The sequence below is a fragment of the Falco punctatus genome (genome assembly GCF_963210335.1).
Source record: "Falco punctatus genome assembly, chromosome: 3".
Lineage (NCBI taxonomy): Eukaryota > Metazoa > Chordata > Aves > Falconiformes > Falconidae > Falco > Falco punctatus.
The window spans coordinates 121,844,690-121,867,020 of NC_137582.1; the positions used below are offsets into that span (position 1 = coordinate 121,844,690).

The 22,331-nt window shown below is 52.5% G+C and overlaps 5 long non-coding RNA genes across 5 annotated transcripts; all 5 read right to left on the minus strand.

Moving 5' to 3' along the window:
- Nucleotides 1–288: 288 nt before the first annotated feature.
- Nucleotides 289–3,803, minus strand: LOC308061306. Its single transcript, XR_013927166.1, has 6 exons — nucleotides 3,754–3,803; nucleotides 2,917–3,081; nucleotides 2,218–2,366; nucleotides 1,603–1,666; nucleotides 747–842; nucleotides 289–578 (listed from the first exon to the last, which is right to left on the minus strand). It is a non-coding gene; the product is annotated as an uncharacterized lncRNA (long non-coding RNA).
- A 963-nt stretch (nucleotides 3,804–4,766) lies between these two features.
- LOC308060786 lies at nucleotides 4,767–8,310 on the minus strand. The gene is made up of 6 exons (XR_013926886.1): nucleotides 8,233–8,310; nucleotides 7,393–7,557; nucleotides 6,694–6,842; nucleotides 6,079–6,142; nucleotides 5,223–5,318; nucleotides 4,767–5,054 (listed from the first exon to the last, which is right to left on the minus strand). It is a non-coding gene; the product is annotated as an uncharacterized lncRNA (long non-coding RNA).
- Nucleotides 8,311–9,239: 929 nt separating this feature from the next.
- On the minus strand, nucleotides 9,240–12,788 carry LOC308060445. The gene is made up of 6 exons (XR_013926729.1): nucleotides 12,711–12,788; nucleotides 11,866–12,030; nucleotides 11,167–11,315; nucleotides 10,552–10,615; nucleotides 9,696–9,791; nucleotides 9,240–9,527 (listed from the first exon to the last, which is right to left on the minus strand). It is a non-coding gene; the product is annotated as an uncharacterized lncRNA (long non-coding RNA).
- A 929-nt stretch (nucleotides 12,789–13,717) lies between these two features.
- On the minus strand, nucleotides 13,718–17,261 carry LOC308060785. The gene is made up of 6 exons (XR_013926885.1): nucleotides 17,184–17,261; nucleotides 16,344–16,508; nucleotides 15,645–15,793; nucleotides 15,030–15,093; nucleotides 14,174–14,269; nucleotides 13,718–14,005 (listed from the first exon to the last, which is right to left on the minus strand). It is a non-coding gene; the product is annotated as an uncharacterized lncRNA (long non-coding RNA).
- A 929-nt stretch (nucleotides 17,262–18,190) lies between these two features.
- LOC308060220 lies at nucleotides 18,191–21,743 on the minus strand. Its single transcript, XR_013926649.1, has 6 exons — nucleotides 21,609–21,743; nucleotides 20,817–20,981; nucleotides 20,118–20,266; nucleotides 19,503–19,566; nucleotides 18,647–18,742; nucleotides 18,191–18,478 (listed from the first exon to the last, which is right to left on the minus strand). It is a non-coding gene; the product is annotated as an uncharacterized lncRNA (long non-coding RNA).
- Between the last annotated feature and the right edge of the window lie 588 nt (nucleotides 21,744–22,331).

Below are 22,331 nucleotides of genomic sequence, written 5' to 3' on the forward strand. Positions count from 1 at the left end.
AAAAACACCAGCAACATTGTCTTAACGATAAAAGAGGCAATGGAACCTTTTATTGTAAAATGTAAGGGCACTAAAGAGAAGGTAATTCGACAGACAATACATAAACCTCTCCAGCTCTTTCCCCACGTCTATTTGACATTCGTTTCCAAAAACTTTCTCGGGTGAACGTCTTTTGTCTTTGAGCAGTGCGACAGGCGGTTTGCAAACGGCACAAGTCTCTGCTTTTTAAAAATCAATTCAGACTCTGTAATCACTTTAGACGGGGCACTTTGTGTTTCAGAGAAACAAAACCAACGTTGAGTCTTTCCTTGAACGACACAGGCCTGTTCACCTTTAAATCAGAGAAACAACGTGTGTGGTTCTGATCTCTCAAGGAATCTTTATTTTCCAACAGACTGCACCGTCAAGATCAACAAAGCAGTTTCCTACCGTTTCGCCAGCGAGCAAGAGGACCGTCTCGAGACTAAGTTTCCTTGAACAAACACCGAAGAGGTCTTCAAGACTCGGTCCAAATGGCTCCGTCACCGTGAAATCGTAGTCCCCTTCAGCTCCACACCGCTTCATTCTGGGAACGCCCGCTAGGAAAAGAAAGAAACAGTTTATTCAGTGTAACGATTCGATTGGTATACAAGCCTTCAAGGCTCCCAAGACGAAGTCTAAGAGGGTCAGGACCGTGAATGTTTGTACTCGCAGTGAAGCTCAACATCTTATGCAACCCTCAGCCAAGACAAAGGTGAAAAACTCACCGGCGCCGAACGTTTCCTCATCTGTAAGCTGCCCATCCTTAGCATGCAGGACTCCAAATTCAAAATTCACAGGTCCCGGAGAAAGAAAACCAAAAGCTACAGGACAAACAGACAATCAAACAAAAGACCTCAAATAAGGTTTCCTCTAAGGACTGTTACATACATCTTTTGTATACGACCTACGCACGGCAACATACGCTTCGTACCAGCTCCATTACATGCTCAAGTAGCAGATACCTCAGACTTTGCTTTCCATCACAGGTTACGATTTTTTGATGACATTACTAAAGTCGGTCATCTATTAGTACGATAGGTTATGCCAGTGCCTGAAATGATTTTCGATCTCAGACGTCGCACAGAAACGCCGCAGTTTTTCACTGCAATAAGCAATTGATATCTAAGTCGGTATACGTCACCGAGTGAGTGCTAGGAGTGAAAAGTTTACATTTACCTCTCGCTCTTCGACAGCCAATAAATCCCGTAAACAAAACAACATCTTTAGCACACCGGTACCGAAGACACAGCGCAAAACCCCCCGTTAATGTACTCCTGTATTTGTTCAATTTCAAAGTAGCCACTTCAACTGACAAAGACAGCCGATTTTCTACCTGTAACTCTACTCCTCATTATTACCCTGCTACAGAAAGAAACAAACCGCTAGCATTTCTAGGTAACGACTTATTTTTCCAGAAAAGAATAAAAAGCCACAACCGATCAAACAAAAAAAACCAAACCAAACCAAACCAAAACAAAACAAAAAAAAAAACCCACACAAAAAAACCAGAAACAAAACAAACAAACAAAAGAAAACCCCACTCAAAAAAAAAAAAAACCCACAAACCAACTCACCTCCTACCTTCTGTATCCCAGGATGAAAAGTTTCCTTCGGGTTCTTCCCAAATTTGTCATGACCCACAGGGCTGAAATGCAAATGAAATACTGCTTTAGAGGAGAGCAAGCATACGCCTCGACATTAAACCATGAACTGGCTGTAGTCGGAATCGATTTCGAGAAGAATCGTTCAAAGAGCCTTGCTGACGTGGAATTTTTTGCGGAAGAGCCATTTCTTTCCCACTCGACTAACCGCTGAGACTTCTTAAACTTCTTTTTGATTTTAAAAACAGAAACAACTAGGACCCTGCACGGAGATCACTTTTAAGCGTACCGTATTTACTATAGAAAGCACAGAACTTTATTCCCTCGTCCTTCGCTTCGGCTTTATACATAACTGTCGTGAGCGTTATAGGAAGACTCGGTAACCTATCCTATTTCATAAGCTTCTCTTCCGTCCCTTTGAAAACAACTCCAGGCACGTCAAATGAAAAACGAGCTGCTCGGCGTCAGGCTCGTACCCCAAAGATCCACAAGCAAGATCAGCTGCCTCGCTCAACGGAAAGACCTCACGTATAGCATTTCTTCCCAACTCGTGTTTCTACGTGACTGTCATTTTCGCCCATTTTTTTTCCCCTACCATGAATTTCTGGAGCTGCGCAGCACGCCACGGAGTGCCAAATGCAGTCTGTCTGAGGCACACCGAGCTGACACGGAGGTCACATCCCATGCGCCTTTCCATCATCGCTTACGCTAGGCCACCACGCCGACAGGATCTCCTGTAGTTCCCTTCGAAAGCAATTAAAACGCTGAGTTTAATTTAATTGACGAAAAAGCAGGTTTGTCGTGCAGCTGAAATTCGTTGACACAGTCGGTACCGAAACTCACGCTGGCTGTGAACGGGGTGAAATGGCAAAGGACCATCAGCCAGGCCCGAGGGAAGGCTCAAAGGCTGTACAAGCTAAAGAACAGCCAGGGAAGGGATTTTAGTCCGAGCCCAAGCGGGCAAAAGGAGATGACGTTAGTCCTGCTGCCTGCAGGTGTGTGGGAAAATCACCCTGAGGTGGGGGGGGGGGAACTCGAGAAAATTGCGTCCTAACGGAAGCACGGTATTACGGAAAGCTTTTTTTAGGGTAGGATACAGCTATAGCCTCGAGGACGGTCGGCACGCACCCAGCCTGTACCGCCACCGTTCCCTAAGCAGCGGCTCGGCGCACGCCGACAGCGGTGACGGAGGACGCGCTTAAGGCAAAAAGCCAAAAGCAAACCCCTCAAAGCCCAGAACCGTTCTCAGGAACACAGGAGTTAAGCCTAAAAGCGGTTGAAAGCTGCCTCCTACCTCTTCCCCCTCCGACACCGGCACGTTTCCTCGCGATCCCTTTTCGCAAACAAAAGACGGACGCCTGCGGTATCAGCTTGGTCCCGAAGCACCACGATGCGCTTGCTGGCTACACGCTCTCTTCTTGCAAGGCTGACAGCTTCTCCGCACACGACAGCCGAGGCCCTGTGAAACACGAGGAAGGCAGACACCGGTAACGTCTCGCAGGGGTCAGGAGCAAGTCAGGATGCACTACATTCGGAGCCCGACGCGTCACCCAAAGGAATTACCCCAGCAGAACAAGAGGCAGGAACGATCGGTAGACAGGCAGACAACATGCACGGCAGCGATACCCCCGTCAGACTTGCAGGGCGCTTCCAGTCAGCCCGCTGCCGCGGCTCAGGCCGGCGGCTGGGGGAAAGACAAAGCCCCGCGCAGAGCTGCGGCGGCTGCCCGGGCAGCCCAGAGGCGGCGGGGGGGGCGGCAGGTCGCCGCGGGCGGGCCCCGCCAGGCCGCCACAAGTGGCGAGCACCGGGGCCGCCCCGCCGCCGCTCCTCGCTGAGGTAGCGGCGCAGCCCCGAGAGACAAAAAAAAAAAAAAAACCAGCCCAAAACAGGCAGCACCGTGAGGAGCCCGCTGACCACCGTCGCTGCCGGGGAGACGAGAACGGCCGGCAGCCCCGCCGGTCCCGGGCCGGGCCGGGCCGGGCCGGGCCGGGCCGGGCCGGGCCGCCCGCCCGCCTCGGGCCGCCCGCCGCCGGCACCAGGCGGTCCCCGCCGCGGCCGAGCGCCGGCCCGCCACATCCCTCCCCTCCTCGGCCGCTGCCCGCCGGCGCCCGCCCTCAGGCCGAGCGCTCACCCAGCGCGCCGCCGCACGTCCCGGCCCGAAAGTCTTCCAGGCTCCCGGCGAAGGCTCCGCACCACCGCCGGCGCGCCGCGCGGGCTGGAAATGAACCCCACTTCCGGGGCCGTCTGCGTAGCCCGTACGTGCGAGGCCGAAGCCCCGCCTCTAGGGGTCAAGCCGCTTCTGCGCACGCGCTGCCCTGAGTTTGCCAGCAAGGCTTCTGCGCATGCGCGAAAAGCGGCATTGCGTCATACGCATGCGACGCCGCCGGAGACCCCGCCCCCTTTGGCTTCAAGCCGGCACTGCGCATGCGCCGCCCTCAGTTTTGCCAGTACCCCTTCTGCGCATGCGCAGAGGCGGCATTGCGTCATCACCATGCGACGACTCCCCCCAAACCCCGCCCCTTTGGCTTCAAGCCCCGTCTGCGCATGCGCTGCCCTTACTCTGCAGCCCGGCGCTCCTGCTGCCGCCTGGCGAAAAAATTTGGGTACTGCAGCCAGTCTAGCTAACAGACTGCACCCTTTATTATACGAATGGAATCGATAAGGGAACCCTGCCCACGGCCCGTTAGCAAGTTGCCCGGCTTCACATCTCGCTGGATCAAGTTCCTCCAGTGAACATACTCGATTCAACCAGTCTAGAGAAAAAGAGAGAAAAAGAGAGAGAAAAAAAAAAAAAAAAAAAAAAAAAAAGAATCACTCGAGACACTAGGCATACACTTTTTTTTTTTTTCCTTACAAAAACACCAGCAACATTGTCTTAACGATAAAAGAGGCAATGGAACCTTTTATTGTAAAATGTAAGGGCACTAAAGAGAAGGTAATTCGACAGACAATACATAAACCTCTCCAGCTCTTTCCCCACGTCTATTTGACATTCGTTTCCAAAAACTTTCTCGGGTGAACGTCTTTTGTCTTTGAGCAGTGCGACAGGCGGTTTGCAAACGGCACAAGTCTCTGCTTTTTAAAAATCAATTCAGACTCTGTAATCACTTTAGACGGGGCACTTTGTGTTTCAGAGAAACAAAACCAACGTTGAGTCTTTCCTTGAACGACACAGGCCTGTTCACCTTTAAATCAGAGAAACAACGTGTGTGGTTCTGATCTCTCAAGGAATCTTTATTTTCCAACAGACTGCACCGTCAAGATCAACAAAGCAGTTTCCTACCGTTTCGCCAGCGAGCAAGAGGACCGTCTCGAGACTAAGTTTCCTTGAACAAACACCGAAGAGGTCTTCAAGACTCGGTCCAAATGGCTCCGTCACCGTGAAATCGTAGTCCCCTTCAGCTCCACACCGCTTCATTCTGGGAACGCCCGCTAGGAAAAGAAAGAAACAGTTTATTCAGTGTAACGATTCGATTGGTATACAAGCCTTCAAGGCTCCCAAGACGAAGTCTAAGAGGGTCAGGACCGTGAATGTTTGTACTCGCAGTGAAGCTCAACATCTTATGCAACCCTCAGCCAAGACAAAGGTGAAAAACTCACCGGCGCCGAACGTTTCCTCATCTGTAAGCTGCCCATCCTTAGCATGCAGGACTCCAAATTCAAAATTCACAGGTCCCGGAGAAAGAAAACCAAAAGCTACAGGACAAACAGACAATCAAACAAAAGACCTCAAATAAGGTTTCCTCTAAGGACTGTTACATACATCTTTTGTATACGACCTACGCACGGCAACATACGCTTCGTACCAGCTCCATTACATGCTCAAGTAGCAGATACCTCAGACTTTGCTTTCCATCACAGGTTACGATTTTTTGATGACATTACTAAAGTCGGTCATCTATTAGTACGATAGGTTATGCCAGTGCCTGAAATGATTTTCGATCTCAGACGTCGCACAGAAACGCCGCAGTTTTTCACTGCAATAAGCAATTGATATCTAAGTCGGTATACGTCACCGAGTGAGTGCTAGGAGTGAAAAGTTTACATTTACCTCTCGCTCTTCGACAGCCAATAAATCCCGTAAACAAAACAACATCTTTAGCACACCGGTACCGAAGACACAGCGCAAAACCCCCCGTTAATGTACTCCTGTATTTGTTCAATTTCAAAGTAGCCACTTCAACTGACAAAGACAGCCGATTTTCTACCTGTAACTCTACTCCTCATTATTACCCTGCTACAGAAAGAAACAAACCGCTAGCATTTCTAGGTAACGACTTATTTTTCCAGAAAAGAATAAAAAGCCACAACCGATCAAACAAAAAAAACCAAACCAAACCAAACCAAAACAAAACAAAAAAAAAAACCCACACAAAAAAACCAGAAACAAAACAAACAAACAAAAGAAAACCCCACTCAAAAAAAAAAAAAACCCAAAAACCAACTCACCTCCTACCTTCTGTATCCCAGGATGAAAAGTTTCCTTCGGGTTCTTCCCAAATTTGTCATGACCCACAGGGCTGAAATGCAAATGAAATACTGCTTTAGAGGAGAGCAAGCATACGCCTCGACATTAAACCATGAACTGGCTGTAGTCGGAATCGATTTCGAGAAGAATCGTTCAAAGAGCCTTGCTGACGTGGAATTTTTTGCGGAAGAGCCATTTCTTTCCCACTCGACTAACCGCTGAGACTTCTTAAACTTCTTTTTGATTTTAAAAACAGAAACAACTAGGACCCTGCACGGAGATCACTTTTAAGCGTACCGTATTTACTATAGAAAGCACAGAACTTTATTCCCTCGTCCTTCGCTTCGGCTTTATACATAACTGTCGTGAGCGTTATAGGAAGACTCGGTAACCTATCCTATTTCATAAGCTTCTCTTCCGTCCCTTTGAAAACAACTCCAGGCACGTCAAATGAAAAACGAGCTGCTCGGCGTCAGGCTCGTACCCCAAAGATCCACAAGCAAGATCAGCTGCCTCGCTCAACGGAAAGACCTCACGTATAGCATTTCTTCCCAACTCGTGTTTCTACGTGACTGTCATTTTCGCCCATTTTTTTTCCCCTACCATGAATTTCTGGAGCTGCGCAGCACGCCACGGAGTGCCAAATGCAGTCTGTCTGAGGCACACCGAGCTGACACGGAGGTCACATCCCATGCGCCTTTCCATCATCGCTTACGCTAGGCCACCACGCCGACAGGATCTCCTGTAGTTCCCTTCGAAAGCAATTAAAACGCTGAGTTTAATTTAATTGACGAAAAAGCAGGTTTGTCGTGCAGCTGAAATTCGTTGACACAGTCGGTACCGAAACTCACGCTGGCTGTGAACGGGGTGAAATGGCAAAGGACCATCAGCCAGGCCCGAGGGAAGGCTCAAAGGCTGTACAAGCTAAAGAACAGCCAGGGAAGGGATTTTAGTCCGAGCCCAAGCGGGCAAAAGGAGATGACGTTAGTCCTGCTGCCTGCAGGTGTGTGGGAAAATCACCCTGAGGTGGGGGGGGGGGAACTCGAGAAAATTGCGTCCTAACGGAAGCACGGTATTACGGAAAGCTTTTTTTAGGGTAGGATACAGCTATAGCCTCGAGGACGGTCGGCACGCACCCAGCCTGTACCGCCACCGTTCCCTAAGCAGCGGCTCGGCGCACGCCGACAGCGGTGACGGAGGACGCGCTTAAGGCAAAAAGCCAAAAGCAAACCCCTCAAAGCCCAGAACCGTTCTCAGGAACACAGGAGTTAAGCCTAAAAGCGGTTGAAAGCTGCCTCCTACCTCTTCCCCCTCCGACACCGGCACGTTTCCTCGCGATCCCTTTTCGCAAACAAAAGACGGACGCCTGCGGTATCAGCTTGGTCCCGAAGCACCACGATGCGCTTGCTGGCTACACGCTCTCTTCTTGCAAGGCTGACAGCTTCTCCGCACACGACAGCCGAGGCCCTGTGAAACACGAGGAAGGCAGACACCGGTAACGTCTCGCAGGGGTCAGGAGCAAGTCAGGATGCACTACATTCGGAGCCCGACGCGTCACCCAAAGGAATTACCCCAGCAGAACAAGAGGCAGGAACGATCGGTAGACAGGCAGACAACATGCACGGCAGCGATACCCCCGTCAGACTTGCAGGGCGCTTCCAGTCAGCCCGCTGCCGCGGCTCAGGCCGGCGGCTGGGGGAAAGACAAAGCCCCGCGCAGAGCTGCGGCGGCTGCCCGGGCAGCCCAGAGGCGGCGGGGGGGGCGGCAGGTCGCCGCGGGCGGGCCCCGCCAGGCCGCCACAAGTGGCGAGCACCGGGGCCGCCCCGCCGCCGCTCCTCGCTGAGGTAGCGGCGCAGCCCCGAGAGACAAAAAAAAAAAAAAAAACCAGCCCAAAACAGGCAGCACCGTGAGGAGCCCGCTGACCACCGTCGCTGCCGGGGAGACGAGAACGGCCGGCAGCCCCGCCGGTCCCGGGCCGGGCCGGGCCGGGCCGGGCCGGGCCGCCCGCCCGCCCGCCTCGGGCCGCCCGCCGCCGGCACCAGGCGCTCCCCGCCGCGGCCGAGCGCCGGCCCGCCACATCCCTCCCCTCCTCGGCCGCTGCCCGCCGGCCCCCGCCCGCCCGCCCTCAGGCCGAGCGCTCACCCAGCGCGCCGCCGCACGTCCCGGCCCGAAAGTCTTCCAGGCTCCCGGCGAAGGCTCCGCACCGCCGCCGGCGCGCCGCGCGGGCGGGAAATGAACCCCACTTCCGGGGCCGTCTGCGTAGCCCGTACGTGCGAGGCCGAAGCCCCGCCTCTAGGGGTCAAGCCGCTTCTGCGCACGCGCTGCCCTGAGTTTGCCAGCAAGGCTTCTGCGCATGCGCGAAAAGCGGCATTGCGTCATACGCATGCGACGCCGCCGGAGACCCCGCCCCCTTTGGCTTCAAGCCGGCACTGCGCATGCGCCGCCCTCAGTTTTGCCAGTACCCCTTCTGCGCAGAGGCGGCATTGCGTCATCACCATGCGACGACTCCCCCCAAACCCCGCCCCTTTGGCTTCAAGCCCCGTCTGCGCATGCGCTGCCCTTACTCTGCAGCCCGGCGCTCCTGCTGCCGCCTGGCGAAAAAATTTGGGTACTGCAGCCAGTCTAGCTAACAGACTGCACCCTTTATTATACGAATGGAATCGATAAGGGAACCCTGCCCACGGCCCGTTAGCAAGTTGCCCGGCTTCACATCTCGCTGGATCAAGTTCCTCCAGTGAACATACTCGATTCAACCAGTCTAGAGAAAAAGAGAGAAAAAGAGAGAGAAAAAAAAAAAAAAAAAAAAAAAAAAAGAATCACTCGAGACACTAGGCATACACTTTTTTTTTTTTTCCTTACAAAAACACCAGCAACATTGTCTTAACGATAAAAGAGGCAATGGAACCTTTTATTGTAAAATGTAAGGGCACTAAAGAGAAGGTAATTCGACAGACAATACATAAACCTCTCCAGCTCTTTCCCCACGTCTATTTGACATTCGTTTCCAAAAACTTTCTCGGGTGAACGTCTTTTGTCTTTGAGCAGTGCGACAGGCGGTTTGCAAACGGCACAAGTCTCTGCTTTTTAAAAATCAATTCAGACTCTGTAATCACTTTAGACGGGGCACTTTGTGTTTCAGAGAAACAAAACCAACGTTGAGTCTTTCCTTGAACGACACAGGCCTGTTCACCTTTAAATCAGAGAAACAACGTGTGTGGTTCTGATCTCTCAAGGAATCTTTATTTTCCAACAGACTGCACCGTCAAGATCAACAAAGCAGTTTCCTACCGTTTCGCCAGCGAGCAAGAGGACCGTCTCGAGACTAAGTTTCCTTGAACAAACACCGAAGAGGTCTTCAAGACTCGGTCCAAATGGCTCCGTCACCGTGAAATCGTAGTCCCCTTCAGCTCCACACCGCTTCATTCTGGGAACGCCCGCTAGGAAAAGAAAGAAACAGTTTATTCAGTGTAACGATTCGATTGGTATACAAGCCTTCAAGGCTCCCAAGACGAAGTCTAAGAGGGTCAGGACCGTGAATGTTTGTACTCGCAGTGAAGCTCAACATCTTATGCAACCCTCAGCCAAGACAAAGGTGAAAAACTCACCGGCGCCGAACGTTTCCTCATCTGTAAGCTGCCCATCCTTAGCATGCAGGACTCCAAATTCAAAATTCACAGGTCCCGGAGAAAGAAAACCAAAAGCTACAGGACAAACAGACAATCAAACAAAAGACCTCAAATAAGGTTTCCTCTAAGGACTGTTACATACATCTTTTGTATACGACCTACGCACGGCAACATACGCTTCGTACCAGCTCCATTACATGCTCAAGTAGCAGATACCTCAGACTTTGCTTTCCATCACAGGTTACGATTTTTTGATGACATTACTAAAGTCGGTCATCTATTAGTACGATAGGTTATGCCAGTGCCTGAAATGATTTTCGATCTCAGACGTCGCACAGAAACGCCGCAGTTTTTCACTGCAATAAGCAATTGATATCTAAGTCGGTATACGTCACCGAGTGAGTGCTAGGAGTGAAAAGTTTACATTTACCTCTCGCTCTTCGACAGCCAATAAATCCCGTAAACAAAACAACATCTTTAGCACACCGGTACCGAAGACACAGCGCAAAACCCCCCGTTAATGTACTCCTGTATTTGTTCAATTTCAAAGTAGCCACTTCAACTGACAAAGACAGCCGATTTTCTACCTGTAACTCTACTCCTCATTATTACCCTGCTACAGAAAGAAACAAACCGCTAGCATTTCTAGGTAACGACTTATTTTTCCAGAAAAGAATAAAAAGCCACAACCGATCAAACAAAAAAAACCAAACCAAACCAAACCAAAACAAAACAAAAAAAAAAACCCACACAAAAAAAACAGAAACAAAACAAACAAACAAAAGAAAACCCCACTCAAAAAAAAAAAAAACCCAAAAACCAACTCACCTCCTACCTTCTGTATCCCAGGATGAAAAGTTTCCTTCGGGTTCTTCCCAAATTTGTCATGACCCACAGGGCTGAAATGCAAATGAAATACTGCTTTAGAGGAGAGCAAGCATACGCCTCGACATTAAACCATGAACTGGCTGTAGTCGGAATCGATTTCGAGAAGAATCGTTCAAAGAGCCTTGCTGACGTGGAATTTTTTGCGGAAGAGCCATTTCTTTCCCACTCGACTAACCGCTGAGACTTCTTAAACTTCTTTTTGATTTTAAAAACAGAAACAACTAGGACCCTGCACGGAGATCACTTTTAAGCGTACCGTATTTACTATAGAAAGCACAGAACTTTATTCCCTCGTCCTTCGCTTCGGCTTTATACATAACTGTCGTGAGCGTTTTAGGAAGACTCGGTAACCTATCCTATTTCATAAGCTTCTCTTCCGTCCCTTTGAAAACAACTCCAGGCACGTCAAATGAAAAACGAGCTGCTCGGCGTCAGGCTCGTACCCCAAAGATCCACAAGCAAGATCAGCTGCCTCGCTCAACGGAAAGACCTCACGTATAGCATTTCTTCCCAACTCGTGTTTCTACGTGACTGTCATTTTCGCCCATTTTTTTTCCCCTACCATGAATTTCTGGAGCTGCGCAGCACGCCACGGAGTGCCAAATGCAGTCTGTCTGAGGCACACCGAGCTGACACGGAGGTCACATCCCATGCGCCTTTCCATCATCGCTTACGCTAGGCCACCACGCCGACAGGATCTCCTGTAGTTCCCTTCGAAAGCAATTAAAACGCTGAGTTTAATTTAATTGACGAAAAAGCAGGTTTGTCGTGCAGCTGAAATTCGTTGACACAGTCGGTACCGAAACTCACGCTGGCTGTGAACGGGGTGAAATGGCAAAGGACCATCAGCCAGGCCCGAGGGAAGGCTCAAAGGCTGTACAAGCTAAAGAACAGCCAGGGAAGGGATTTTAGTCCGAGCCCAAGCGGGCAAAAGGAGATGACGTTAGTCCTGCTGCCTGCAGGTGTGTGGGAAAATCACCCTGAGGTGGGGGGGGGGGAACTCGAGAAAATTGCGTCCTAACGGAAGCACGGTATTACGGAAAGCTTTTTTTAGGGTAGGATACAGCTATAGCCTCGAGGACGGTCGGCACGCACCCAGCCTGTACCGCCACCGTTCCCTAAGCAGCGGCTCGGCGCACGCCGACAGCGGTGACGGAGGACGCGCTTAAGGCAAAAAGCCAAAAGCAAACCCCTCAAAGCCCAGAACCGTTCTCAGGAACACAGGAGTTAAGCCTAAAAGCGGTTGAAAGCTGCCTCCTACCTCTTCCCCCTCCGACACCGGCACGTTTCCTCGCGATCCCTTTTCGCAAACAAAAGACGGACGCCTGCGGTATCAGCTTGGTCCCGAAGCACCACGATGCGCTTGCTGGCTACACGCTCTCTTCTTGCAAGGCTGACAGCTTCTCCGCACACGACAGCCGAGGCCCTGTGAAACACGAGGAAGGCAGACACCGGTAACGTCTCGCAGGGGTCAGGAGCAAGTCAGGATGCACTACATTCGGAGCCCGACGCGTCACCCAAAGGAATTACCCCAGCAGAACAAGAGGCAGGAACGATCGGTAGACAGGCAGACAACATGCACGGCAGCGATACCCCCGTCAGACTTGCAGGGCGCTTCCAGTCAGCCCGCTGCCGCGGCTCAGGCCGGCGGCTGGGGGAAAGACAAAGCCCCGCGCAGAGCTGCGGCGGCTGCCCGGGCAGCCCAGAGGCGGCGGGGGGGGCGGCAGGTCGCCGCGGGCGGGCCCCGCCAGGCCGCCACAAGTGGCGAGCACCGGGGCCGCCCCGCCGCCGCTCCTCGCTGAGGTAGCGGCGCAGCCCCGAGAGACAAAAAAAAAAAAAAAAAACAGCCCAAAACAGGCAGCACCGTGAGGAGCCCGCTGACCACCGTCGCTGCCGGGGAGACGAGAACGGCCGGCAGCCCCGCCGGTCCCGGGCCGGGCCGGGCCGGGCCGGGCCGGGCCGGGCCGCCCGCCCGCCCGCCTCGGGCCGCCCGCCGCCGGCACCAGGCGCTCCCCGCCGCGGCCGAGCGCCGGCCCGCCACATCCCTCCCCTCCTCGGCCGCTGCCCGCCGGCCCCCGCCCGCCCGCCCTCAGGCCGAGCGCTCACCCAGCGCGCCGCCGCACGTCCCGGCCCGAAAGTCTTCCAGGCTCCCGGCGAAGGCTCCGCACCGCCGCCGGCGCGCCGCGCGGGCGGGAAATGAACCCCACTTCCGGGGCCGTCTGCGTAGCCCGTACGTGCGAGGCCGAAGCCCCGCCTCTAGGGGTCAAGCCGCTTCTGCGCACGCGCTGCCCTGAGTTTGCCAGCAAGGCTTCTGCGCATGCGCGAAAAGCGGCATTGCGTCATACGCATGCGACGCCGCCGGAGACCCCGCCCCCTTTGGCTTCAAGCCGGCACTGCGCATGCGCCGCCCTCAGTTTTGCCAGTACCCCTTCTGCGCAGAGGCGGCATTGCGTCATCACCATGCGACGACTCCCCCCAAACCCCGCCCCTTTGGCTTCAAGCCCCGTCTGCGCATGCGCTGCCCTTACTCTGCAGCCCGGCGCTCCTGCTGCCGCCTGGCGAAAAAATTTGGGTACTGCAGCCAGTCTAGCTAACAGACTGCACCCTTTATTATACGAATGGAATCGATAAGGGAACCCTGCCCACGGCCCGTTAGCAAGTTGCCCGGCTTCACATCTCGCTGGATCAAGTTCCTCCAGTGAACATACTCGATTCAACCAGTCTAGAGAAAAAGAGAGAAAAAGAGAGAGAAAAAAAAAAAAAAAAAAAAAAAAAAAGAATCACTCGAGACACTAGGCATACACTTTTTTTTTTTTTCCTTACAAAAACACCAGCAACATTGTCTTAACGATAAAAGAGGCAATGGAACCTTTTATTGTAAAATGTAAGGGCACTAAAGAGAAGGTAATTCGACAGACAATACATAAACCTCTCCAGCTCTTTCCCCACGTCTATTTGACATTCGTTTCCAAAAACTTTCTCGGGTGAACGTCTTTTGTCTTTGAGCAGTGCGACAGGCGGTTTGCAAACGGCACAAGTCTCTGCTTTTTAAAAATCAATTCAGACTCTGTAATCACTTTAGACGGGGCACTTTGTGTTTCAGAGAAACAAAACCAACGTTGAGTCTTTCCTTGAACGACACAGGCCTGTTCACCTTTAAATCAGAGAAACAACGTGTGTGGTTCTGATCTCTCAAGGAATCTTTATTTTCCAACAGACTGCACCGTCAAGATCAACAAAGCAGTTTCCTACCGTTTCGCCAGCGAGCAAGAGGACCGTCTCGAGACTAAGTTTCCTTGAACAAACACCGAAGAGGTCTTCAAGACTCGGTCCAAATGGCTCCGTCACCGTGAAATCGTAGTCCCCTTCAGCTCCACACCGCTTCATTCTGGGAACGCCCGCTAGGAAAAGAAAGAAACAGTTTATTCAGTGTAACGATTCGATTGGTATACAAGCCTTCAAGGCTCCCAAGACGAAGTCTAAGAGGGTCAGGACCGTGAATGTTTGTACTCGCAGTGAAGCTCAACATCTTATGCAACCCTCAGCCAAGACAAAGGTGAAAAACTCACCGGCGCCGAACGTTTCCTCATCTGTAAGCTGCCCATCCTTAGCATGCAGGACTCCAAATTCAAAATTCACAGGTCCCGGAGAAAGAAAACCAAAAGCTACAGGACAAACAGACAATCAAACAAAAGACCTCAAATAAGGTTTCCTCTAAGGACTGTTACATACATCTTTTGTATACGACCTACGCACGGCAACATACGCTTCGTACCAGCTCCATTACATGCTCAAGTAGCAGATACCTCAGACTTTGCTTTCCATCACAGGTTACGATTTTTTGATGACATTACTAAAGTCGGTCATCTATTAGTACGATAGGTTATGCCAGTGCCTGAAATGATTTTCGATCTCAGACGTCGCACAGAAACGCCGCAGTTTTTCACTGCAATAAGCAATTGATATCTAAGTCGGTATACGTCACCGAGTGAGTGCTAGGAGTGAAAAGTTTACATTTACCTCTCGCTCTTCGACAGCCAATAAATCCCGTAAACAAAACAACATCTTTAGCACACCGGTACCGAAGACACAGCGCAAAACCCCCCGTTAATGTACTCCTGTATTTGTTCAATTTCAAAGTAGCCACTTCAACTGACAAAGACAGCCGATTTTCTACCTGTAACTCTACTCCTCATTATTACCCTGCTACAGAAAGAAACAAACCGCTAGCATTTCTAGGTAACGACTTATTTTTCCAGAAAAGAATAAAAAGCCACAACCGATCAAACAAAAAAAACCAAACCAAACCAAACCAAAACAAAACAAAAAAAAAAACCCACACAAAAAAACCAGAAACAAAACAAACAAACAAAAGAAAACCCCACTCAAAAAAAAAAAAAACCCAAAAACCAACTCACCTCCTACCTTCTGTATCCCAGGATGAAAAGTTTCCTTCGGGTTCTTCCCAAATTTGTCATGACCCACAGGGCTGAAATGCAAATGAAATACTGCTTTAGAGGAGAGCAAGCATACGCCTCGACATTAAACCATGAACTGGCTGTAGTCGGAATCGATTTCGAGAAGAATCGTTCAAAGAGCCTTGCTGACGTGGAATTTTTTGCGGAAGAGCCATTTCTTTCCCACTCGACTAACCGCTGAGACTTCTTAAACTTCTTTTTGATTTTAAAAACAGAAACAACTAGGACCCTGCACGGAGATCACTTTTAAGCGTACCGTATTTACTATAGAAAGCACAGAACTTTATTCCCTCGTCCTTCGCTTCGGCTTTATACATAACTGTCGTGAGCGTTTTAGGAAGACTCGGTAACCTATCCTATTTCATAAGCTTCTCTTCCGTCCCTTTGAAAACAACTCCAGGCACGTCAAATGAAAAACGAGCTGCTCGGCGTCAGGCTCGTACCCCAAAGATCCACAAGCAAGATCAGCTGCCTCGCTCAACGGAAAGACCTCACGTATAGCATTTCTTCCCAACTCGTGTTTCTACGTGACTGTCATTTTCGCCCATTTTTTTTCCCCTACCATGAATTTCTGGAGCTGCGCAGCACGCCACGGAGTGCCAAATGCAGTCTGTCTGAGGCACACCGAGCTGACACGGAGGTCACATCCCATGCGCCTTTCCATCATCGCTTACGCTAGGCCACCACGCCGACAGGATCTCCTGTAGTTCCCTTCGAAAGCAATTAAAACGCTGAGTTTAATTTAATTGACGAAAAAGCAGGTTTGTCGTGCAGCTGAAATTCGTTGACACAGTCGGTACCGAAACTCACGCTGGCTGTGAACGGGGTGAAATGGCAAAGGACCATCAGCCAGGCCCGAGGGAAGGCTCAAAGGCTGTACAAGCTAAAGAACAGCCAGGGAAGGGATTTTAGTCCGAGCCCAAGCGGGCAAAAGGAGATGACGTTAGTCCTGCTGCCTGCAGGTGTGTGGGAAAATCACCCTGAGGTGGGGGGGGGGGAACTCGAGAAAATTGCGTCCTAACGGAAGCACGGTATTACGGAAAGCTTTTTTTAGGGTAGGATACAGCTATAGCCTCGAGGACGGTCGGCACGCACCCAGCCTGTACCGCCACCGTTCCCTAAGCAGCGGCTCGGCGCACGCCGACAGCGGTGACGGAGGACGCGCTTAAGGCAAAAAGCCAAAAGCAAACCCCTCAAAGCCCAGAACCGTTCTCAGGAACACAGGAGTTAAGCCTAAAAGCGGTTGAAAGCTGCCTCCTACCTCTTCCCCCTCCGACACCGGCACGTTTCCTCGCGATCCCTTTTCGCAAACAAAAGACGGACGCCTGCGGTATCAGCTTGGTCCCGAAGCACCACGATGCGCTTGCTGGCTACACGCTCTCTTCTTGCAAGGCTGACAGCTTCTCCGCACACGACAGCCGAGGCCCTGTGAAACACGAGGAAGGCAGACACCGGTAACGTCTCGCAGGGGTCAGGAGCAAGTCAGGATGCACTACATTCGGAGCCCGACGCGTCACCCAAAGGAATTACCCCAGCAGAACAAGAGGCAGGAACGATCGGTAGACAGGCAGACAACATGCACGGCAGCGATACCCCCGTCAGACTTGCAGGGCGCTTCCAGTCAGCCCGCTGCCGCGGCTCAGGCCGGCGGCTGGGGGAAAGACAAAGCCCCGCGCAGAGCTGCGGCGGCTGCCCGGGCAGCCCAGAGGCGGCGGGGGGGGCGGCAGGTCGCCGCGGGCGGGCCCCGCCAGGCCGCCACAAGTGGCGAGCACCGGGGCCGCCCCGCCGCCGCTCCTCGCTGAGGTAGCGGCGCAGCCCCGAGAGACAAAAAAAAAAAAAAAAACCAGCCCAAAACAGGCAGCACCGTGAGGAGCCCGCTGACCACCGTCGCTGCCGGGGAGACGAGAACGGCCGGCAGCCCCGCCGGTCCCGGGCCGGGCCGGGCCGGGCCGGGCCGGGCCGCCCGCCCGCCCGCCTCGGGCCGCCCGCCGCCGGCACCAGGCGCTCCCCGCCGCGGCCGAGCGCCGGCCCGCCACATCCCTCCCCTCCTCGGCCGCTGCCCGCCGGCCCCCGCCCGCCCGCCCTCAGGCCGAGCGCTCACCCAGCGCGCCGCCGCACGTCCCGGCCCGAAAGTCTTCCAGGCTCCCGGCGAAGGCTCCGCACCGCCGCCGGCGCGCCGCGCGGGCGGGAAATGAACCCCACTTCCGGGGCCGTCTGCGTAGCCCGTACGTGCGAGGCCGAAGCCCCGCCTCTAGGGGTCAAGCCGCTTCTGCGCACGCGCTGCCCTGAGTTTGCCAGCAAGGCTTCTGCGCATGCGCGAAAAGCGGCATTGCGTCATACGCATGCGACGCCGCCGGAGACCCCGCCCCCTTTGGCTTCAAGCCGGCACTGCGCATGCGCCGCCCTCAGTTTTGCCAGTACCCCTTCTGCGCAGAGGCGGCATTGCGTCATCACCATGCGACGACTCCCCCCAAACCCCGCCCCTTTGGCTTCAAGCCCCGTCTGCGCATGCGCTGCCCTTACTCTGCAGCCCGGCGCTCCTGCTGCCGCCTGGCGAAAAAATTTGGGTACTGCAGCCAGTCTAGCTAACAGACTGCACCCTTTATTATACGAATGGAATCGATAAGGGAACCCTGCCCACGGCCCGTTAGCAAGTTGCCCGGCTTCACATCTCGCTGGATCAAGTTCCTCCAGTGAACATACTCGATTCAACCAGTCTAGAGAAAAAGAGAGAAAAAGAGAGAGAAAAAAAAAAAAAAAAAAAAAAAAAAAGAATCACTCGAGACACTAGGCATACACTTTTTTTTTTTTTCCTTACAAAAACACCAGCAACATTGTCTTAACGATAAAAGAGGCAATGGAACCTTTTATTGTAAAATGTAAGGGCACTAAAGAGAAGGTAATTCGACAGACAATACATAAACCTCTCCAGCTCTTTCCCCACGTCTATTTGACATTCGTTTCCAAAAACTTTCTCGGGTGAACGTCTTTTGTCTTTGAGCAGTGCGACAGGCGGTTTGCAAACGGCACAAGTCTCTGCTTTTTAAAAATCAATTCAGACTCTGTAATCACTTTAGACGGGGCACTTTGTGTTTCAGAGAAACAAAACCAACGTTGAGTCTTTCCTTGAACGACACAGGCCTGTTCACCTTTAAATCAGAGAAACAACGTGTGTGGTTCTGATCTCTCAAGGAATCTTTATTTTCCAACAGACTGCACCGTCAAGATCAACAAAGCAGTTTCCTACCGTTTCGCCAGCGAGCAAGAGGACCGTCTCGAGACTAAGTTTCCTTGAACAAACACCGAAGAGGTCTTCAAGACTCGGTCCAAATGGCTCCGTCACCGTGAAATCGTAGTCCCCTTCAGCTCCACACCGCTTCATTCTGGGAACGCCCGCTAGGAAAAGAAAGAAACAGTTTATTCAGTGTAACGATTCGATTGGTATACAAGCCTTCAAGGCTCCCAAGACGAAGTCTAAGAGGGTCAGGACCGTGAATGTTTGTACTCGCAGTGAAGCTCAACATCTTATGCAACCCTCAGCCAAGACAAAGGTGAAAAACTCACCGGCGCCGAACGTTTCCTCATCTGTAAGCTGCCCATCCTTAGCATGCAGGACTCCAAATTCAAAATTCACAGGTCCCGGAGAAAGAAAACCAAAAGCTACAGGACAAACAGACAATCAAACAAAAGACCTCAAATAAGGTTTCCTCTAAGGACTGTTACATACATCTTTTGTATACGACCTACGCACGGCAACATACGCTTCGTACCAGCTCCATTACATGCTCAAGTAGCAGATACCTCAGACTTTGCTTTCCATCACAGGTTACGATTTTTTGATGACATTACTAAAGTCGGTCATCTATTAGTACGATAGGTTATGCCAGTGCCTGAAATGATTTTCGATCTCAGACGTCGCACAGAAACGCCGCAGTTTTTCACTGCAATAAGCAATTGATATCTAAGTCGGTATACGTCACCGAGTGAGTGCTAGGAGTGAAAAGTTTACATTTACCTCTCGCTCTTCGACAGCCAATAAATCCCGTAAACAAAACAACATCTTTAGCACACCGGTACCGAAGACACAGCGCAAAACCCCCCGTTAATGTACTCCTGTATTTGTTCAATTTCAAAGTAGCCACTTCAACTGACAAAGACAGCCGATTTTCTACCTGTAACTCTACTCCTCATTATTACCCTGCTACAGAAAGAAACAAACCGCTAGCATTTCTAGGTAACGACTTATTTTTCCAGAAAAGAATAAAAAGCCACAACCGATCAAACAAAAAAAACCAAACCAAACCAAACCAAAACAAAACAAAAAAAAAAACCCACACAAAAAAACCAGAAACAAAACAAACAAACAAAAGAAAACCCCACTCAAAAAAAAAAAAAACCCAAAAACCAACTCACCTCCTACCTTCTGTATCCCAGGATGAAAAGTTTCCTTCGGGTTCTTCCCAAATTTGTCATGACCCACAGGGCTGAAATGCAAATGAAATACTGCTTTAGAGGAGAGCAAGCATACGCCTCGACATTAAACCATGAACTGGCTGTAGTCGGAATCGATTTCGAGAAGAATCGTTCAAAGAGCCTTGCTGACGTGGAATTTTTTGCGGAAGAGCCATTTCTTTCCCACTCGACTAACCGCTGAGACTTCTTAAACTTCTTTTTGATTTTAAAAACAGAAACAACTAGGACCCTGCACGGAGATCACTTTTAAGCGTACCGTATTTACTATAGAAAGCACAGAACTTTATTCCCTCGTCCTTCGCTTCGGCTTTATACATAACTGTCGTGAGCGTTTTAGGAAGACTCGGTAACCTATCCTATTTCATAAGCTTCTCTTCCGTCCCTTTGAAAACAACTCCAGGCACGTCAAATGAAAAACGAGCTGCTCGGCGTCAGGCTCGTACCCCAAAGATCCACAAGCAAGATCAGCTGCCTCGCTCAACGGAAAGACCTCACGTATAGCATTTCTTCCCAACTCGTGTTTCTACGTGACTGTCATTTTCGCCCATTTTTTTTCCCCTACCATGAATTTCTGGAGCTGCGCAGCACGCCACGGAGTGCCAAATGCAGTCTGTCTGAGGCACACCGAGCTGACACGGAGGTCACATCCCATGCGCCTTTCCATCATCGCTTACGCTAGGCCACCACGCCGACAGGATCTCCTGTAGTTCCCTTCGAAAGCAATTAAAACGCTGAGTTTAATTTAATTGACGAAAAAGCAGGTTTGTCGTGCAGCTGAAATTCGTTGACACAGTCGGTACCGAAACTCACGCTGGCTGTGAACGGGGTGAAATGGCAAAGGACCATCAGCCAGGCCCGAGGGAAGGCTCAAAGGCTGTACAAGCTAAAGAACAGCCAGGGAAGGGATTTTAGTCCGAGCCCAAGCGGGCAAAAGGAGATGACGTTAGTCCTGCTGCCTGCAGGTGTGTGGGAAAATCACCCTGAGGTGGGGGGGGGGGAACTCGAGAAAATTGCGTCCTAACGGAAGCACGGTATTACGGAAAGCTTTTTTTAGGGTAGGATACAGCTATAGCCTCGAGGACGGTCGGCACGCACCCAGCCTGTACCGCCACCGTTCCCTAAGCAGCGGCTCGGCGCACGCCGACAGCGGTGACGGAGGACGCGCTTAAGGCAAAAAGCCAAAAGCAAACCCCTCAAAGCCCAGAACCGTTCTCAGGAACACAGGAGTTAAGCCTAAAAGCGGTTGAAAGCTGCCTCCTACCTCTTCCCCCTCCGACACCGGCACGTTTCCTCGCGATCCCTTTTCGCAAACAAAAGACGGACGCCTGCGGTATCAGCTTGGTCCCGAAGCACCACGATGCGCTTGCTGGCTACACGCTCTCTTCTTGCAAGGCTGACAGCTTCTCCGCACACGACAGCCGAGGCCCTGTGAAACACGAGGAAGGCAGACACCGGTAACGTCTCGCAGGGGTCAGGAGCAAGTCAGGATGCACTACATTCGGAGCCCGACGCGTCACCCAAAGGAATTACCCCAGCAGAACAAGAGGCAGGAACGATCGGTAGACAGGCAGACAACATGCACGGCAGCGATACCCCCGTCAGACTTGCAGGGCGCTTCCAGTCAGCCCGCTGCCGCGGCTCAGGCCGGCGGCTGGGGGAAAGACAAAGCCCCGCGCAGAGCTGCGGCGGCTGCCCGGGCAGCCCAGAGGCGGCGGGGGGGGCGGCAGGTCGCCGCGGGCGGGCCCCGCCAGGCCGCCACAAGTGGCGAGCACCGGGGCCGCCCCGCCGCCGCTCCTCGCTGAGGTAGCGGCGCAGCCCCGAGAGACAAAAAAAAAAAAAAAACCAGCCCAAAACAGGCAGCACCGTGAGGAGCCCGCTGACCACCGTCGCTGCCGGGGAGACGAGAACGGCCGGCAGCCCCGCCCGCCTCGGGCCGCCCGCCGCCGGCACCAGGCGCTCCCCGCCGCGGCCGAGCGCCGGCCCGCCACATCCCTCCCCTCCTCGGCCGCTGCCCGCCGGCCCCCGCCCGCCCGCCCTCAGGCCGAGCGCTCACCCAGCGCGCCGCCGCACGTCCCGGCCCGAAAGTCTTCCAGGCTCCCGGCGAAGGCTCCGCACCGCCGCCGGCGCGCCGCGCGGGCGGGAAATGAACCCCACTTCCGGGGCCGTCTGCGTAGCCCGTACGTGCGAGGCCGAAGCCCCGCCTCTAGGGGTCAAGCCGCTTCTGCGCACGCGCTGCCCTGAGTTTGCCAGCAAGGCTTCTGCGCATGCGCGAAAAGCGGCATTGCGTCATACGTATGCGACGCCGCCGGAGACCCCGCCCCCTTTGGCTTCAAGCCGGCACTGCGCATGCGCCGCCCTCAGTTTTGCCAGTACCCCTTCTGCGCATGCGCAGAGGCGGCATTGCGTCATCACCATGCGACGACTCCCCCCAAACCCCGCCCCTTTGGCTTCAAGCCCCGTCTGCGCATGCGCTGCCCTTACTCTGCAGCCCGGCGCTCCTGCTGCCGCCTGGCGAAAAAATTTGGGTACTGCAGCCAGTCTAGCTAACAGACTGCACCCTTTATTATACGAATGGAATCGATAAGGGAACCCTGCCCACGGCCCGTTAGCAAGTTGCCCGGCTTCACATCTCGCTGGATCAAGTTCCTCCAGTGAACATACTCGATTCAACCAGTCTAGAGAAAAAGAGAGAAAAAGAGAGAGAAAAAAAAAAAAAAAAAAAAGAATCACTCGAGACACTAGGCATACGCTTTTTTTTTTTTTCCTTACAAAAACA